Consider the following 7,681-nt stretch of genomic DNA (forward strand, 5'->3'; position numbering starts at 1 on the left):
TATGTCTATCTTTAATAGGATGATTTTAAAAAACTATGTGAAAAAGAATCATAACTGATACTGAGGGAATAATACAACAATTAGCTAGATTAATAAACTGAAATATTCCCACCAATTTCCCAAATGTATCCCTGGGTTGAGGCAGTTGAACATCAGCACGATATATTTTTGACAGCTGTTTTTCAGATCCTCCTCCCTCAGAGACACATAACCAAAAGCAAAGTGTACACAATTTGCATGATATTACTCAGAATACACTTAGACACAAGCATATTATCACTGATGAATTCCAAAGTAATTGGAAAGAATTCTGGAATTTTATTTACGTTCTATAAAATATAGATCTAGGTGTATGCCCAGTTTAAATGTACTTTTCTTTTTCTTCTGATTCCCTGAATTAAAAGTAAATTTAATGCACTTCTTGATTCTTGATCTTCCCTAATTCTCTTTCTCAGATCTCACATCTATACATCTTTTTTTTAAAAAAAGTTGTCAATATTACTTTAATGAATTACATTTATTTTTATTTAATTAAACAGATGTGGAAAAAAAGAAAAGATAATAACAAACAATTTAAAATATGTCTAAATCATCATTTTTATCACATAACACACAAGTCTGAATGAAATATTAGTGAACATCAATGTAGGAGACATCTTTTTTACTTAGCAGGTATAAAAGCTATTTTTCAACTGCATAGATTTCTTTGTTTTATAGAGGCTTTGGAGATTTTAGAGATTATGCTTCCAATATTTTCTTAAGTTGCAGAAGAGCTGCTTTGTCAATATGATTATTTAAATCGGTATTCCTGGCTAGCTGGGAAATTCTGGAAGTTGAAGTCCAGATATCTTAAGTTGCCAAGCTTGAACAATACTGATCTAAATTGAACATTTGTGTTATGGTTGTTCAGTGAATTGTTTTCTTCTCTAAAGTCAAATTCATGTACATGTTCATCCTCAAAGAAATGGACCTTACCTACGGTGAGCTTTTCTGTGTGTACAAAATGTCAAGGTGGCATCCTCAAAATTTTGTGATCAAAGGCCATCTCATTATTTTTGAACAAAGCCTAGGCATACAGGTACTCCTCAACCTATGACCACAACCCAAAAAGGGGACTTACAATCTGAATCAATGTTCTGACAGTCACACCCTGTGGTTACATGACTGTACTTTGGTCATTGGCAACACAGTTGCCTAGATGGATATTTACACCAGCAATCATGTGACCATGTTTTATGAAAGTTTTGCCAAAAACTAGTATTTTCTTCCAAATTTTGGCAAAACTATGCCATAGTAAGCCATTGCCTTGCTTAAAGATCACTGTAAAAAAGGCTGTAAAGTTTAATAACATAGAGGCTGTTATGACTTACAACTGTAATAGGCAGTCCTTTAGGGTCAGAACAGTCTTTAGTTCCTAATTTTTATATGACATTTTTTTATTTGTTTGTTTATTTGCTTAAAATCAGAGCAAAAGTAAAGCAATATCAAGCTATACAGGTAGTTTTACAACTGACCCCCAAAATTTATGTTGCTAAGTAAGACATTTGTTAAGAGAGTTTTACCCCATTTTATGACTTTTCTCATTATATTTGTTAAGTGAATAATTGCAGTTCTTAAAATAGTAACATGGGTTGTTAAGTTTCCACATTGATTTTGCTTATCAGGAGGTTGCAAGAAGGACTCATATGACTTAAGGACACTGCAACAGTCATAAATGTTAGTCAGATGTCAAGGATCTGAATGTAAATCACATAACCATGGGGATGCTGCAACATAAATGTGAAAAATGGTCATAGGTTACTTTGTAACTTTGTGCAATTGTAACTTCAAATTGTCACTAAGTGAACACGGTTTACAAAGGCAAGAAATTATTGAGGAATTAATGCTTAACATTGTAATTGTACTTGTTTACAACTAGTTTAAAATATTTCACATTTCTTTGGTCTTCTTGTCCCAAGTTCAGATTAATAATAATAGTAGTAGTAGTAGTAGTAGTAGTAGTAGTAAAGTTGGAAGGGACCTTGGAGGTCATCGAGTCCAACCCCCTGCTCAGGCAGGAAACCCTATACCATTTTGGACAAATGGCTGTCTAGTCTCTTCTTAAAAAACTTCCAGTGTTGGAGCGTTCACTGCTTCTGGAGGCAGGTTGTTCCACTGGTAAATTGTTCTAAAGTATGACATTGTACTGAAAAACAAAGCCTCTTAGTCTTCATTATGTTTCTATGGTTTTCTTTTTGTGAGAGGATCCACTTCTCTTTTTTTTACAATTCACAGTAGTGCCAGTATTAACACTTTGGATAAATAGCAGTTTCAATTAACCATAATACACTCAATTTGCCAGCAAATTTGGAAAACTCAACAGTGGCCACAGGATTGGAAAAGGTCAGTTTGCATTCCAATTCCAAAGAAAGGCAATGCCAAAGAATGTTCAAACTATTGTACTATTGCACTCATTTCACATGCTAGTAAAGTTATGCTTAAAATCCTACAAGCTAGACTCCAGCAGTATGTGGATTGAGAACTACCAGAAGTACGGGCAGGATTTCGAAGAGGCAGAGGAACTGGAGATTAAATTGCCAACATACACTGGATCATGGAGAAAGCTAGGGAGTTCCAGAAAAACATCTACTTCTGCTTCATTGACTATGCTAAAGCCTTTGATTTTGTGGATCACAACAAATTGTGGCAACTTCTTAAAGGGTTGGGAGACATCTTATTTGTCTCTTGAGAAACCTATATGCAGGTCAAGAAGCAACAGTGAGAACTGAACACGGAACCACTGATTGATTCAAAATTGGGAAAGGAGTCCAACAAGGCTGTATACTGTCACCCTGCCTATTTAACTTATATGCAGAGCACATCATGAGAAAGGCAGGGCTAGATGAATCAAAAGTTGGAATTAAGATTGCCAGGAGAAATATCAACAACCTAAGATATGCAGATGATACCACTCTAATGGAAGAAAGTGAAGAGGAACTAAAGAGCCTCTTGATGCAGGTGAAGAAGGAGAGTGCAAAAGTTGGCTTGAAACTCAACATTAAGAAAACCAAAATCATGGCATCCGGCCCTCTCATTTCCTGGCAAATAGATGGGGAAGAAATGGAGGTAATGACAGATTTTATTTTCCTCCAAGATCACCTCAGATGGGGACTGCAGCCAAGAAATTAAAAGATGCTTGCTCCTGGGGAGGAAAGCTATAGCAAATCTAGACAGCATACTAAAAAGCAGAGATATCACCATGCCAACAAAAGTGCGTATAGTCAAGGCCATGGTTTTCCCAGTTGCAATGTATGGCTGTGAAAGTTGGACCATAAGAAAGGCTGAACGACTGACTTCCGGTGGTTTAGCGTCGGTGATGGCGGCTACTTTGTAGCCATCCTCCTGGGAAAGCGTGAGAACCGGGGAGAACAGCAGGCACCAGCTGTTCCGCGGCTCAAAACCTCCCTCCCGGGTGAAGGGGGAGAGGGGAGTATCACCTGAATAGAGGTAGAGCCTCTTGGACCCCCCAGGAATTTTTCTTTGGGGGGTGAAAAGAGAGCTCCTTTGGAGTTCGGGTTGCCTCCGCCTCCCAGGTGTCTTTGTTCCCTCAGGAGCAAAGCTAAACGCCGCTACCATCTCCACGCTTAAAGGGACCGGGTGAGTTACTTATACAAAGTGGACAGAGTTGGATAAAGGATTCTTTTTATTGGATTTTATCTGGACTTTAGTTTGAAAGGTTGATTTTTATTTTTTTATTTTTTCCTTTTTTTTGCTTCTCTTGTGGAGAGTGAAAGTAAAATGGCGATAGGAAAGTTTTTCTTGAAAAAAAAGTGAGTGAAACGGAATGTAATGGATTTGATGGTTCCTTTTTTAAAAATTTTTCTTAAGGTGGATTTGTGTTTTGGTAAGATTTTTTTCTTTTTTTTTGTTAAACTCTCCTTTGTTATTTTTTTCCCCTTTTAAGAGATTTTTTATCTTTTTCTTTTTTTCAAAGAAGGAGGAAAGAAGAAACAAGATTTTTTCTTTTTGAAAATGGCTTCAAAGCGGTAAGCAACATCTACAGTACCTAAGGTGGCTTCTTCTGCGATCTTACCAGCACAACAACCTAAAGCTACACCACCACCCTCTCCTCCTTTGCCAGCAATAATGGTACAAGATATGAAAGACATAATGGGAAATGCTGTATCTCAAATCAGAGGGGAAACGAAGGAACTTTTAGAGCAGAATAATACTATTTTGAGGCAAGATATAGTTATGGCTTTAACAGGACTTGCTTCTGTGGTTGAGAAGTTGGACTCTAGAGTGGAAGAAGTGGCAGATAAGTGGAAATTTTGGAAGATATATTTGAAGGTATGGAAAAAAAGATGGAAATTTCACAAGATGATATTGTTATGTCTCAGTACAGAGAAATGGAGTATGCTTTAAGAATCAGAGGCTTGAAAGAAGATATGCAGCAAGATTTGAGAGAGATTGTAGTAAATGACTTTGCTGCTATTCTGAATAGAGAGAAAGAGGAAATACTCAGAGAAGTTGAAAAAATATTTAGAGTTAACTCTTGGGTTGCAAAGCAAAGAAACTTACCAAGAGATGTGGTGATTTATTTTGGGAAGAGATCTCTGTGTAATGAAATCATACAAGCTTTTTATAATAAGAGGTTCCAGATTGCTGCTCAAGATGTTATTATTTTAAAGGAGATTCCATCCAAAATTTTAAGAAGGAGAAAAGAGTTTGCTTTCTTAGCTAATGAACTTAAAAAAAGATTGATGCCATTCAGATGGGAGATTCTGATGGATATTGTTGTGAGCCATGCGGGGACGCGTTATAGACTTAACACAGTTTCTAAAGCAAAGGAGTTTTACAAGTCGGTCCTAGGAGCAGGCTCACCATCACCTATGATGCAGAAAGTCTTGGATGGTAAAGAGGTGGAACAGCAGCCTGAAGAAGTAGTATTGATGGATGCTGGAAAGTCACAGGTGGAGTGGCTGCAACAAGCAGAGATTAAAGAGCAAAGAATGACCCGCACAGCACATAGACGTAAGGAAAAGGAACAACAGAAGAAAGAAGTTAAAGAAGCTCTTCAAGAAGTTGCTTCGGTGCCTGTGGGAGGAGCAAGACCCAAGAGTTCTGCAGTACATTCCTCAGTGGCAGATCTTCAAGCAGTCTTCTCCAGGCTTTTGGTTAAGGGAGATGGTAAAGCTCCTGACATGGAATGCTAATGGCCTCAACTCCCCTCAAAAGAGAAAGAAAATTTTTCATTACTTAAAGCAACATAACAATGATATTATTTGTTTGCAGGAAACACATATTATATCTAAAGATCAAAAATATTTAGTTAGTGCTCGTCTGGGATCTCATTTTGTATCTTTTGTTCCTGGGAAAAAAGGGGGAGTAGTTATTTATGTTAAGCAAAATTTATCAGCCTGTTTGGTAGAATCTGATCCCCAAGGGAGATATGTTATGATTGAAGTTGGTTTGTATGGTAAGAAAGTACTTATAGTGGGACTGTATGCACCAAATCAACAACAGGAACAATTTTACAGATTGTTACATCAAAAAATAATTTTGTTGGATTATAGATCTGTTATATTAATGGGAGATTGGAATGGTGTTTTAGATACACAAAGAGATAAAAAGGATCCTCTACTTCTTTTAAACAGGCTAAATTACCTAAAGCTTTTTTTGATTTGAAAGAGGACTGGGAGCTGCGAGATTGTTGGCGTGAACATAACCTGGAGGAGAGAGATTTCACTTTCTTTTCGGATAGACATCAATCTTTCTCAAGAATTGATTTTTTCTTGATTACAATGGATTTATATTCTAGGGTAAAGAATGTTAAAAATTTTCCCAGGACATTGATGGATGATAGTCCAGTTTGGATGGAATTGGTTGATGAAAAAGAGGAGAGGAGATCGTGGAGGATGAATGAAAATTTATTTAAACAAGAGAAGAACGTTCAAAAATTAAAGGAGCAATTAAAGGATTATTTTGCTTTAAATATGCATAAGGGAACTTCAATGTCAATGGTCTGGGATGCTGGAAAAGCCTATATGCGGGGGATTTTGATACAAATGAATAAGGTTCATAGACAGAAGCAGATGCAGAAATGTAAGGAGTTGGAAGATGAGATTAAACTAAAAGAAAAAGCTTTGATTTTAAATCCTACAGATGAGAAGATTAAGGAATCTATAAAATTGCTTAAATCACAATTTAATATGTTGATGGCTGATCAAACTGCAACTAATTTATTGTACATGAAACAAAATATATTTTGTAATGCCAATAAACCAGGGAGATGGTTGGCTTACCAACTGAGAAAGAAGCAGAGACAGAGAACTATAGATAAAATAAATTATAATGGCAAATTGGTATACCAGAAGGAGTTGATTAAGAAATCTTTTTTAGATTATTACCAAAAATTATATATGAGTTTCAGGTTTCAGATATAGATAATTATTTAAATGATGCTAACTTTCTTAAATTAACAGAAGATCAGAAACAAAAAATTAATGGTTTGATTACTAGTGAGGAAATTGAGACAGTAATTAAAGAATTAAAATTAGGTAAAGCACCGGGTATGGATGGTTTGACATCTATTTATTATAAAACCTTGGCACAAGAGATGATTCAACCTTTAAGTGAGCTTTTTAATAATATATTACAGGGTTCAGAGACTCCCCCGTCATGGGGTAGAGTTTTTATATCTTTGATTCCAAAAGAAGATCAAGATATTACTTTACCAAAGAATTATAGACCTATATCTCTCTTAAATGTAGACTATAAGATTTTTTCGAAAATTTTAGCTAATAGGCTTATGAGGGTCTTGCATCATGTAATACATATGGATCAAACGGGTTTTATAACTGGAAGGTATATGAAGAATAATGTTAGACAAATTATCAATTTATTAGAATATTTAGACAAAAACAATCAGGTTTCTGCAGGATTGATATTTTTAGATGCTGAAAAAGCTTTTGACCAGTTGAATTGGCAATTAATGTTAAGATTAATTGAGAAAATGAACTTTGGAGAAAAAATTTTACAAGCTCTTGGTGTTATTTATCAAAAGCAAACAGCACAACTTATAGTTAATGGGGGTTTGTCAGAGGTGTTTTTAATAGAGAAGGGGACTAGACAGGGTTGTCCATTGTCACCATTGCTGTTTGTTAGAACTTTGGAAATTTTGCTGATTAAAATTCGAGAATCACAGCAAATAAAAGGAATAGAAGTTAATAAAAAAGAATATAAATTAAGGGCTTTTGCAGATGACTTGGTTGTTACTTTATCTCAACCTACTCATTCTGTAATAGAGTTATTACAATTGATATATCAGTATGGACAGGTTTCGGGTTTTAAAATTAATAACAATAAGACTAAAATACTGCCCCAAAATATGACTAATTTGGATAAGGAGATTTTGGTTAAGTTGACAGATTTTGAGGTTGTCAATAAGGTAAAATATTTGGGGGTTATTTTATCTGTTTCTAATGCAAAATTGTACAAAAATAATTATGAAAGGCTGTGGGTCAAAATACAAAGAGATTTGGAAAATTGGGAGAAGTTGCAATTATCTCTTTTGGGAAGAATTGCGGTGATTAAAATGAATGTTCTGCCAAAGTTTCTTTTCTTATTTCAAATGATACCTATTTTAAAGAATGAGATTAATTTAAATGAATGGCAGAAAGGTATCAATAAATTTATTTGG

Source organism: Crotalus tigris, unplaced genomic scaffold, assembly GCF_016545835.1.
Source record: "Crotalus tigris isolate CLP2741 ecotype Arizona unplaced genomic scaffold, ASM1654583v1 scf7180000021329.891317, whole genome shotgun sequence".
Lineage (NCBI taxonomy): Eukaryota > Metazoa > Chordata > Lepidosauria > Squamata > Viperidae > Crotalus > Crotalus tigris.